Raw genomic sequence first — 12,732 nt, 5'->3', positions numbered from 1 at the left:
AAACAGTGATGGCGTCTGCGGGGATGGAAACGGTGGAATCTATACCGAGACCGACCCCAGAACGACTCGAGCATTATATTATTGTTTAGTTGGCCCACCCAGACACGATGTCCATGGTAATAAAAAAGGTATATAATATAATACTAACAACGCGCATTACGTGTAAAAAAAAGTTTGGTAGGTACGTACTTACCGGATGACTATAGCTGGTAACAGCGACCGGGTGTTAGCACATGTTTCGCTTCAATCGCCCCGATACACGGGACACATAATATTATTTTGAAAGGCAAAAGCTATAATATAGTCAACAATGGAGCTCAGTTTTTTTAGGTACATGCCACCGATGTTTAGTGTATACAAATATTGTTCATCGTACGTTTTTTCCCTCGAGTTTTGGGACGCGCATTTACATAATAAAGCGACTAGACCAGTCCAGTGAAGAGTAGCGCGAGTTTAGGTACAATTATGTTTTCATCAATGAGCCGCTATTCCATCAAAATTGTAAGGGTGATGGATGGTAAATAATAATTAAGTGTACAATATTTTGCTAAGACTAGAAAGATCAGAAATGTATGTAATATTATATAAATAAAAAAATTGATTTTATTTAAGAGTTTAACGAAGAGAAAATTGCAATAGCTATACCTACGTTATAAGTAGCCAAGTAGGTATATAGAACTACTAATGTAGATATTATATTTTCTATTGTTCTGTAATAAACATTGACGTATAAATTTTAAGCTACGAAACCATCTCGGTATAGATAAACATTATCCATATGTATTTTTATGTAAAGATATACAATGACATTATTACAAGAACATTTATTATATGAGTAACAAATTTATATTTTGTAAAAATGTAAACGTTGTTATTTATTTATTTGTCAAGAAATATCTTTATACCGTCGTGCATTATAATGACTAGTATTTAAATTTTAAAGAATTAAATTTTAGATAACTAATAATAACTAATTGATGTTAAAAATACTGAGATCTGAGTTCAGTATAATATCATTATAATATAGTATAATAAAACAATAATTATTATCAATTATATGTGTATTATTAAAAAATCCCTATGGAAAGATCATCATTCATCATTCAAAAAATACTACTATTCACAATTTTTGTTTTTTTCTGTGCGGCGAGTTCTTGTGCCCTAACGGGTTGTACAACGTACACTGACAAACTCACATACACTGCGGTAATTGTAGCTGTATATTATATTATGCGGGGATTTCATAGGCTTCATCAATTTGAAATCATAAATTTAGATACTCGAGATAAAACTACTATTTTTATACCAAAAAAATTTACAACTAACTTAACTTAACGCGTCATTATATTAAGTTAAAGTTAATTTAATTTAACTAAGTTAATTTTTTTATGATTATTAACTTAATTATTAACTTTAGGAGTTTTCGAATACATTTTTAATTAATTTGAGTTAATTTTCATTTAAACAAGTTAAGTTAATTTCAATAAAATTGTGTGAGCTCTTGTAAGTATACAAATTGCTGGCATACATTTTATAAGTTATATAAGTGTGCTAACAAAATTTGTACTGTTATTTTTTGGAACATATACAATAATAATAGTTCTTTGGTCTAACATGAACAATTTTAGGTACCGATTATTTTAACTTTACCTATGTGAAAACAAAATCCTTTTTTTTTAACTAACTTTACTTGAGTTAAAAAGTTAATATTAAATTTTGGTTAACTCTTAACTTAGTTCAATTGATAGAAAATTCTGAATTAACTTTTAACTATTAAGTTAATTTAGATTTTAATTGAACTTAACTTAACTGAGTTAAAAAATATCATTAACTTGCCCAGCCTTGGACTAATTTCACCAAACGTTTTTAAATTTGCATTATTAAAGCTATTAATAATATAATATGATGGGTGATCTATTCATTGCAAGACACTTATTATTTCAGAAAACACTAAAAATGTTTTTAAAAATATTTCTTTTACATAATTTTAAGTCGTTATTTTTATTCTTTAAAATGAAAACGTATATTCTTAATTTCATATTACGAAGCAGAATATGTTTTGGAGTATTTCAATCTAAATAAATCAAATTTCGGACAAGTCGCTTATTAAAAATCATATGAATTAAAAATATATTTGAGCGAAGTAGTGAACGACCATTCCACGGAAATTCCTGCATTACTCCGCTCAGTTCAAGAAAAAACTCATAACTACTCATCAAAAATTTAGTTATCAAATTCCAGCTAATCTTTCACGGCGTTGCCTGTGACCAATTATTATAAATGACGTCTGTGGATTTAGCCCTCCTTAAACAAGTAAAATATATTTTATTATTAATTATATCATATTATCACAATAAAGGGTGTATGCTAAAATTAAAAGAAATGTTTAACATTTTACATTATTAACCCTTTTAATTTTTTTTACCTCTTTAGAAGTTTTGAAAAATCCTTTCTTAGGGAGTCTCTACAACATATAGCGAAACTACGAAACTATGGACCGAATTTTATACTTATAATTTCAGTAGTTCCGGCTAGGTGATGATAAATTAATGAGTCAGCCGAGTCAGGAAATGTTATTTTATATATATGTATATGTTTATATAGGTTCCAAAAATTATTCTGCCTTGGAATAAGAAATTTAAAATGCATGTTTAAAAAAATGATTAATGAGTGTTTACATTAGTAAAATCATCTGGTATAGTGTAATTATATTTATATAGATCATATTTTTTTTCAAATCAACTAAAAAGAAAATTTAGCAAATTAATAGAATTAATAGAAATTCCTTAAAAAATATAAATCGAGGAATAATCTCGTAATTAAAATATTACCTTTATTTAAATAATATAATTTTGGAGTAATAATGTAATATTGTATTATTGTGTAGTATGTACATGATAATGTGTTAATGTATATTTAAATAATAACTATATTAAATTGTAATTTATTTTTAAATATTTTAATTAAATATTAAGGTTAAGGACTAATTAGAATGATCACAGTTAAAAATTGATAATTGACGAAATCGGTGCTATATTATAGCATCTTTATAGTTTTTATAGTTGTTCTTAGAGTAATTATAGATAAAACACATAAACACATACTTTTTTATGCTGTACATTTTTATGTTTTTTATAAAAATTATTTAAATAAAAAGGAGAAAAAAATATACTATTAAATAATAATATCGAGAAAATTATATGCTTGTTACAAAATATATAAACGTAGTAAAAATGTATAAAACCTAAAAGTGATTTCCTCGGAAATATTGTTGACTTTCCTTTTTGTATTTTGTAAATATGTGTGCTTGGGACTTCTTGCCACTTATTTTCATTTTTCAATTGGGATTTAAATATTTATTTTTAAGTTTTTTCAAAAATGTTTTAAAATTGCCTATATCTAACCCCTTAAAAACCAATGAGATGTCATCTTAATAATTTAATACATATTTTTAATTATTCATTTTAAACTATAAATAGTCTTAATTATTATAATATAAGTTTTTTTATTACGATTTATTGAGTATTTATTTAAAATAATATAATCATTATTTTGGTCATTAACATTGTATAATAACAAAAAGGTTTCTTATTTTTTTACAAATATATTTTTCAACAAGTTGATTGATTTAAAGGGCATGTGAAGCTGCAAATATAAAAAATATTTTTATGTCTCGAATTTAGCGCAATAACGAGACATATTGAAAAAATTAATATGTTAAGAAGACATAGGCGGCGAACGCCTTTTTGTATAAAAAATAGTGCATTCGTATTTCAAATGCTATACGAAGTCAGTAACGGTCGTAGACCCATCATAAGTAATACACTGTTTGAAATGTGATATTTTTACTATGTTTTGTTGGAATCAGATATTTGAAATTGTAATTTATTTTCTGAAACACAAGTTAATTAGTATTTATAAAAATATCTTTTGTTATGCCATAATGGTCGCTTGTTAATACAATTTTCAGAAATCGATTTTCAACAAACATAGCAAAATGTATAACCTTTCTAACAGTATATGTTTTATTAGTCTGCGATCATTATTGATTTCGTAGCATTTTAAATACTTATAAGGGTTTTCAAAAAAAGCTTATGATTCGTTAGCCCGTAAACTGGATACCAAAATACAAAATAGAAACTGCTGGAATATAGTTGCGATAACGTCGACTTCCATGATTCCGTATTGGATCGTATTTCGTAAAATAATAACTATATAATTATTTTGGTTTCGGATCTGTGGTTATTATGCGGGGTTCGCGAACAATAATTGACCATTATCAGATTACATCTTATGGCTTATTTAGATTTCAGTACCTAATCACTTTAGTTTCAATCGGTCATCAGAGTGTATTGTTTACCACTTATAATAGGTACCTTTAAAATTTGTTCATATTTGATTAATTATTTATTAAAAAATGAATGCTGAGCAGAAGCGGCTAGCACCGTCAAGTAAAATATCTTTCTACACTGAAACCAGAAATGTCCATGATTTAAAATTATACAACATTATTTTTTATCACAATAAAATGCATATATTATTATCGTGTAATTAATTTACTGTGCGCCAGAAGGCAAAAGAAAAGTGGACATATCTCACTTATTCGAGCAAATTAAAACCACTGTTCACGATTCAGCGTTTGAGTGTACTTTTATCGATATGCAATTTCAGTCGGAACGTAGAAGAGGATATTATAAATCAGTGTTTATATTCAAGTGTAAAATGTGTGGTAAAAGTAGTTCAATTACTACGGACATTGAATACGTTTCGCTTTACATGTGATGGTGTCCTCTTAAATTGTAATTATAATAGCTAGATAGGTACTAAATTAGAATCGATAATTTATACAGTTAAACGTATTTATAACTAAACCGATTCCTAACCACTAATCAGCTATGATTAAATATTAGGTAGTAGATATTCTAATATTCTTACGGCGGTATCCAATGTGCTTAAATTGGCAAGAAAAATATAATTTAATATACTTATAAGTAATACTATAATATTAGGAATATTAATATTATAATCTAATCGACATTAAATTGATTAATTATTTCTCTACTCGTCCGTGCAACTACAATGCAGCACTTTATATAACCTATGTCCTATATTGAGTACAGTGTACTCGATGTACGTACGACGTATATGTACCTAATATTTCATACTTCAGTCGATATTTATGATTCGTTGTTTAGACGCTTATTTACATTTTTTTTTCTTTTTGCAATGTAGTCATTACTCATTATGTATTCCTAAATTTGAACGCATTGAACTTTGCTAGGCAATAACAATATGCATATTGGTTGATGATTATGATTTTATCTTGAATTCATAAATGATAAATCATTAACCATGAATAATTTGGTTAATTTTAAAATGCTTTTCTTCTCTTTTTTTTTTTTTTGGCCGTAGTGCCCGCCGTTGTATATTTATTTATAATTTATTCTATAAATACAATATGCATAGGTATGCACTAATTCACAATGTATAATATATTTGTATTATTATTATTATTTATTATGACGACCTAATCCTAATGATGTGATCATAATAGAAGTTTATAATTTACTGTGAGATGTAAATAATTTTTATTTATTACAGTTCTTCTTAAAACAATTTAGTAATCATAAAGCTCCAGTTAACTATAAGTATCATTTTAAATAGTATAGGGATACAAGGATCTTGTGGCGTTTATTTGACTATGTTGGTACAATGGTACATATTTAATATAGGTGGTGGCGGTAGAACGGTTTAGAAAACTATAAAATAAATATACCTATAGTGGTGAGAACTGATAATGTTAATTGGTTCGGCTCGTTATTCGACTTCAATATTCATTAAGTTCCTTCTAATATATTTACTCAAATCTTAAATGCTGGTGGTCACTGTATGTCTGTAAATAGGTTTTACCTCAGATGACAAAAAATTATCACAGTTCATGTAAGTTAATATTATGTCTAAAAAAATTAAAATATACATTCCCAGAATATTATCCTATAATAAGTACATCTTCGTCAACTTATAAATATCCTAATTTTTTTTAGACGATAATTATTGAACATTGTAAGATATAGTCTTATTATATATATTTTTATAATAAGTATGGCGAGGGTAACATCTATAAGTTAGTATACTGTAGTGCACTAGTGCAATGTATAAACATTTATTGTAGTATAATAATATAATAGTATTTAACTTAGGCACTTATACTTATTCGAGTATATTTTATAAATATAAACATAACTACATAATGTTTCTATGTCTAAAAGCAGTTTAAACTTACACCAAAGGACAAATGTAATAAACTATATTTCGTAAAATAAAACGTGATATGACAAATAACTCATATCCTATCCCCAACCCTACAAAATTAAACTTGTATAGGTACTTATTAGTTATCTATTATTTAGTAATACAATAACATTTATTAATATATACGCAGGATAATTCCCCGCAGACAGTTCAACTAATTTAGATTCAAACGGAGCGATGAAGGATTTGTTGGTTTTATGTGCCGTTTTTATGTGTTTTTTAATTTTTTATTTTGTGTCTATCTGCTGTCATCACTTTTTTAAGCAATAAAACTACAATTAATAGTTAACCATTAAAAATTATAATAGGATCTAATATTGGTACTTTGAAAGATTAAAATTTAAGTTGAAGACAAAAAGTTCTTTTAAAAATATTCGGATAAAATGGAAATATATCAGGTTTCAATAATGCATTTTGTTTTTTTTCTTGAAGTTCTTGTACATAAATGAATAACAATAGATAATATTATAAAATTTATCTGATATACATTATACGTATATATTGTTTGCTACGTACCTACAAGGAATAATTTTCAAAATATTTTGACTCTTTTTAAATTATTAATATCATTAACCTATATTCCACAATGCGTCAGTATGGCTATAAGTTAATATACCAATAATATATTATGATATATGTATATACTATAATATACATATATGAAATGTGTGATGTGTGATGTTTTTATTAAAAACTAATTCAAAATACCATATTATTACTAATAGTTATGTAAAAAAATTATAAAATATGATTAGAAATACGAGAAGCTGACACATAATTTCCTTTCAGAATTGTTTGTAGTATACTTATCATTGAATTCATAGTTTGTATCAACATAATATGACGGTAATTTAGTAATAGATATAATTAGGTACATGGGAAATCTACTGTTTAGCAAGGTGACTTTGCCGGTTTTTTTACTATAAATTGTTGGATAAACACAAATAATTTATTTTAAATTTAAATTTTTATAAATCAAAATTCAATCGGGGAGTTTTTTTTTCCATTAATTAACTTTATGAACTAAAGATAATATATGTTTAAAGATATATAGTTTTAAGTTTATAATGATTTGAATATTTTAATAGTTAATATTATCTAAATAAAATTCCCACTCGCCCCAAACAAAAATGTCCACGTTACTTAGATTAAATATAATAGCATAGACTAAATAATATAATAATATAATAATAATATTGCATTGCATTTAAATTATCAATGGTTACCCAAGAGAGATCAGAAAGTAGGGTAGCACACGGGCCGGATGCTAGGGGGCCTAAAGTATGTTTTCCTCTCTTAATAAATCATACTGTTTTAAATTTATTTTAATGCAACAAAACATTATTTAATTTAATTTTAATTTTATAAGCATATAACAACAAGTATGAATAATGTATTACCTAATAACGTACAATTTATATGTACCGGGTAGTGGGGAGTATTTACTGGAAATTTTAAATGTTTAATAAAAACTGGGAAGCGTTTATGCGTATTAGCGTATTTAGCAAATAGCAAACGTGGACACATATTTTAAATCTTGAGTTCTGTAACTGTTTTACTTAAAATACCATATTATGTATATTGTATATAAAATAATTTCCCTAAGATCTTTTGGATATCTGTCTAGATGAGAGAAGAGTACTTTCAAAATTTCAATCCCGAACTCAGATTTCGAAGTTACACCACTGCCTATAGCAGCTTTGGTAATCTAAACAGACCGTATTAAGGCACTTGTAAAATGTTAACAGTAAATCTTTAGAGTACCTACCTATACCTAATAATGAATGCGGTTATACTCGTATATAATATATTTTTTCATAATACTTATTGTAATAATTGTTATATCCCTCTTAAAAAAAGACCTGCAGAAAATATATTAAATGTAGAAACATTTAACTATTATTATTATTTTACAGCTTGTAATAATCGATTAGAACGGTTTGCTATTTCATTAAAATTATTTATAAATTGGATTCTATATTTTACTATTTTTTTTTTTTTTGTATTCGATAGTTCTAATTTATGATCCATCTCGTCAATAATGAAATCTAATTAATAAAAAGTTAAATACATTTTGATTTTTTTTCCTGTCATAAAAATATTATAATATGTTATATGTATCAAAAACTAAACTACCATTGGTATGCCACGTTTATTCATTATTGTACATTAGGTAATACACATATTATATTATGTAAGTGCAATGAAAGGATCAAAGGTATTTTAAAAATTGAAATAGGGCCATCACACGGCTGAAGAGACATATTATGTTAACATATTTAAATGTTTATATATCTAAAAAAATTAATTAAGGTGAATTCAAAGTTAACTTATTATTATATAATATTATAATTAATATTATGTTTTAAATTTTCTGCAGTTTCAACCATTATGACACAATAATATTATTGTGCATATTAATATATTATATTATTAATTTATGCTTATTATTGGCGTCGTACAAAAGGGAACCGTTTTAAACAAGGTTCGTATTATGTTTTTATTCGGTCAAAAACTAAAATAATAATTCAGACACGCGCTCGTTTTAAGTGTCCGCAACCAAGATGAATGCGGGCTTGTGCTTAGCAGCTGCAATGTTTATTATATTAATATTTTATTTGTACCGTTTTGCTGCGGCGTTGTTCGAGTAGTCTAGTGAGTCTACTATAAAGACGATAATAATAATAATATTATAGTTGTGACGCAAGAACCATGTACTATATGTACATTATTATAAGTGACACGCACTCGCACAACAAAACAAATGTGGAATAATAGATGTTAGATTTGGTATCTATAGATGCCCATTTTATAAAATGTTCGTATACGAAAATAAAAAACAAAAAGCAATTACAAGATAATAATATTTGACGACATATTATACCTACCTACGCATTTTGTATGTTATTCACCATTTATAAATTATATACAGAGTGATTCCAATCGTGCTCACCTCGTATTTTCTTTCAATGTTTTTTTTTTCAAATTCTGAACCCTGAAATTTTTAAGTATACTTGAATACATTATACTTTCAGATAGCATTTTAACACTTAATAACATTTTTCAAAATTTAAATATACAAAAAAACCTTGAAAGGTGCCTCTTAAATATATTCTTATATTTAAATTTGGTAATGGTCATTTCATTAAATTACTCTAAATTCTAATACCAAAAAATAACAAAAACAGAGTAAAACAGATTCTTCTGAACGTTAAATTGTCCATTTTCTTTATAGTTTTATGTATTAGGTAGTGATTAATAAGACGAATACAACATTGACGAGTAAAACCTCCTCTTAAATAGATATTAAATTATATATTATTTTAGTAGTATTTTATAGTTGGCAACAGTAATTTCAATTTTTCAGAAAAAACCAACCTTTTTACTGCATGTTGCCATATTATTAGATAAATTATTTTTTTGAAAATGTTGATTTACTTTTTCAAATAAAAATTCAAACTATCAGCCAGTATAGTTTCTGAGTTATTAAAAATAATAATAGTTAATATGGTTTTAGAAAAATGTATAATAAATAATGTAATACATAATCAGATAATCTAGTACTTAGAATTTAAGTACAACTGTACAAGTTATATTATTTTCCTAGTTTTAAACAGTAAACGTTGAATATTTATTATTTTAAATACTACACTGAATGCATTTTTTAGAATCATCGTTCTATATACAGGGTGATTATTTTATCATAAAACACTCATTATTTCAAAAAGTATTCATGTTTTTGAAAACATTTTTTTAAATAGTTTCAAAAACATGAATACTCTTTGAAATAATGAGTTTTTTATGATAAAAGAATCACCCTATATATATAAAAAAACATTTTGAAATTATGTCTATAAATATAACAAACATTATACTGATTGTAATGATATTTAATTATTTTATTTATGAAAATAGTAATATCCAATAATTTATAAAAATAGTTTATTTTTAGAATTTGATCAAAATTTAATTTTAATATCTATGTATAAAATAAATATCATATACTCATTAGTCATTTCCGTATTTACTCAAATAAGTCAACTTTAAAGTCTAAACTGTTCTTTTCGCTTAAAATTGTAAATAATATATTAATTATGTATATTATGATGTTTCAAAGTTTCAATGTATTATTTGTTTAAAACAGAGTGGTATCTATATAAAAATAAAAGTATTTTAAAATTTAAATACAATGAAAAAAAAAAAAGTCAAAATATTTCGGATAAACATGTTTATTTAACATATTCACAAGGTATTATAATATTGAGTATACAAATATTTGTCATGACGCTAAAATTGTTTTTTATTTATATACTTATTTTAAGAATTAAGACAGCTACTGAAAATTGTGTTTGATGTGACATGTGAACCAAGTATAAATTTTTTGTTATGTTATTTAATTAGTTATTATTTAATGTATCTATTATTGTTATTATTAATAGCTACCTGTGTAGAAGCCGCTTTGGAGGTGTTCGAGCAAAAATCGTTTCACCAGAAATTCAGCAGTGAATAGTAATCGTGTGTCTAGCCATCAGTCCTCACCGGCGCAAATCGATACCTGGCTAAAGTCAAAAGCCGAAAGTCTGATGTTGTATTGTAGAAGATAAAATATGGACATTAGAAGCTAAACAGGAAAACGTAAAATTGGTTTTGTTGCTAGTATAAAATATCAAATAACCGTAGACCTAATATATGCCATGGATCTATTGGGCTTCGGTCGTAGTTCTAGGCCAAAATTTAGTAAAAACCTTGAACAAGTGGAACATCAATTTGTAAACGCTATTGAAAAATGGAGATCAGAAATCAAGCTTGAAAAATATATTCTTCTTGGCCATTGTTCTGGAGGATATTTAGCTATACTGTGTACTGTGTACAATTGTGCAAGACGATATATATATTATAAATTATATGAGTGGCGTCATTTGGACTGCGCAGGGTATAGGTACATTTGCGTATTTAAAATCCAATATATTGTAGTAATTTGTCCTACTTTATAAATATTTATAATAAATTGATAGTGGCTTGCGCTTATAAAGTGCAGGTCATGCGTATTAAAAAAAAAAATTGAAATTACGACACTGTATTATATAAGTATATATATCACGTTTTCCGCGGTTGTGTTTTTTAGACGGACATGTTGTGGCGGACATCGGTTGCGGTGCATTTGCAGACATTTCTAAAGGGACAGTTCGGCTAGTATTGGTTACGGCTTCAGTCGTCAGTGCGACGGACGCGAGGATTGGACAGCGCCACGGATATGCCGGATGTTGGACATCGACGTGGCTCGCCGGTTCCCTCGGATGGAAGTCGTGGCGGTAACAGCGGTGATGCAGATTCAGCTAAGTCGCCTGTTGCAATTTATTTGTTTATTAGTATAATACGCGCGCCGGGTTGAAGTATTTATCGCGAAAAAATAAATCTTCTATATTATTTGATAATAATTGTAATACTTGCTAAGCTTTAGTCAATATTGATAAATTTTGTACCTCTGATTTATATTTTTTATGTAGTTACAACTTTATTTACCGATTTATTAGTCCAACTCATCAATTGGTTTGAGATACTCCAATCAAAATGTATTTAAATACATGTATATTATATATTATAAAATATTCTTTAGAGTAGACTAGAATCAACGCAATCGTCACATAATTATAAAAAAAAATGTATAATATAATACATTATGAAATATGAATTATATTTTATATATAACTTTTGTTTTTTTTTCTGACATCGTGAAATGATAATAGAACTATAGAAGTGTACACTAAGTGGTTTACGAATTATGCACATAAGCAATGAGACAAAAATATTGAACCAAAATTATGGGAATTTCCATTATCCATGAAACGTAGGTGTGGAAAAACAAAACTACGTCACCGTGTTACTGCCGTGACAACAACATCAAAAACATTGAAGGCCGTGATAAGTAAGATTAATATAAGAGTTGTTAATAAATCTTATTAACGTCATACCTATAATATGCTATATTATATGTATTGGTAATGATTATGTTATAGTAGTAAATATTAAAATTAACATGTCATATTATTCATATTTATTTACTAATTTACGTATTTTCGACGACTATTGATAACTGATAATATGACACGAGAAAAAAAAAGAAATAATGTTGTCAATAGTGCACTATGGTGGTGGGTGGGGGGGGTGTTTTAACCCCTTGCAAATGTCGCTGGTGTAAGTTGTTTCAGTTTCGCGTACCCGTCTATATTTCTTTTGGCATATCCTTATCGAATGGATATAATATAATAATTATAATATATTGTTACAACATATGAACTTGAACTTCTTATTACAATTCTTTTTTGAATTCAGACCTCCAGTGCTACTGTCCTGGTATATTCAATGTACATTTGGCAAACAAGCAAATTACATAATTTGTTATTGGTTCAGAATTCCAAA

The sequence above is a fragment of the Rhopalosiphum padi genome, chromosome 3 (assembly GCF_020882245.1).
Source record: "Rhopalosiphum padi isolate XX-2018 chromosome 3, ASM2088224v1, whole genome shotgun sequence".
Classification (NCBI taxonomy): domain Eukaryota; kingdom Metazoa; phylum Arthropoda; class Insecta; order Hemiptera; family Aphididae; genus Rhopalosiphum; species Rhopalosiphum padi.
The sequence above is the reverse complement of the archived record's forward strand: the minus strand, read 5'-3'. Positions refer to the sequence as shown.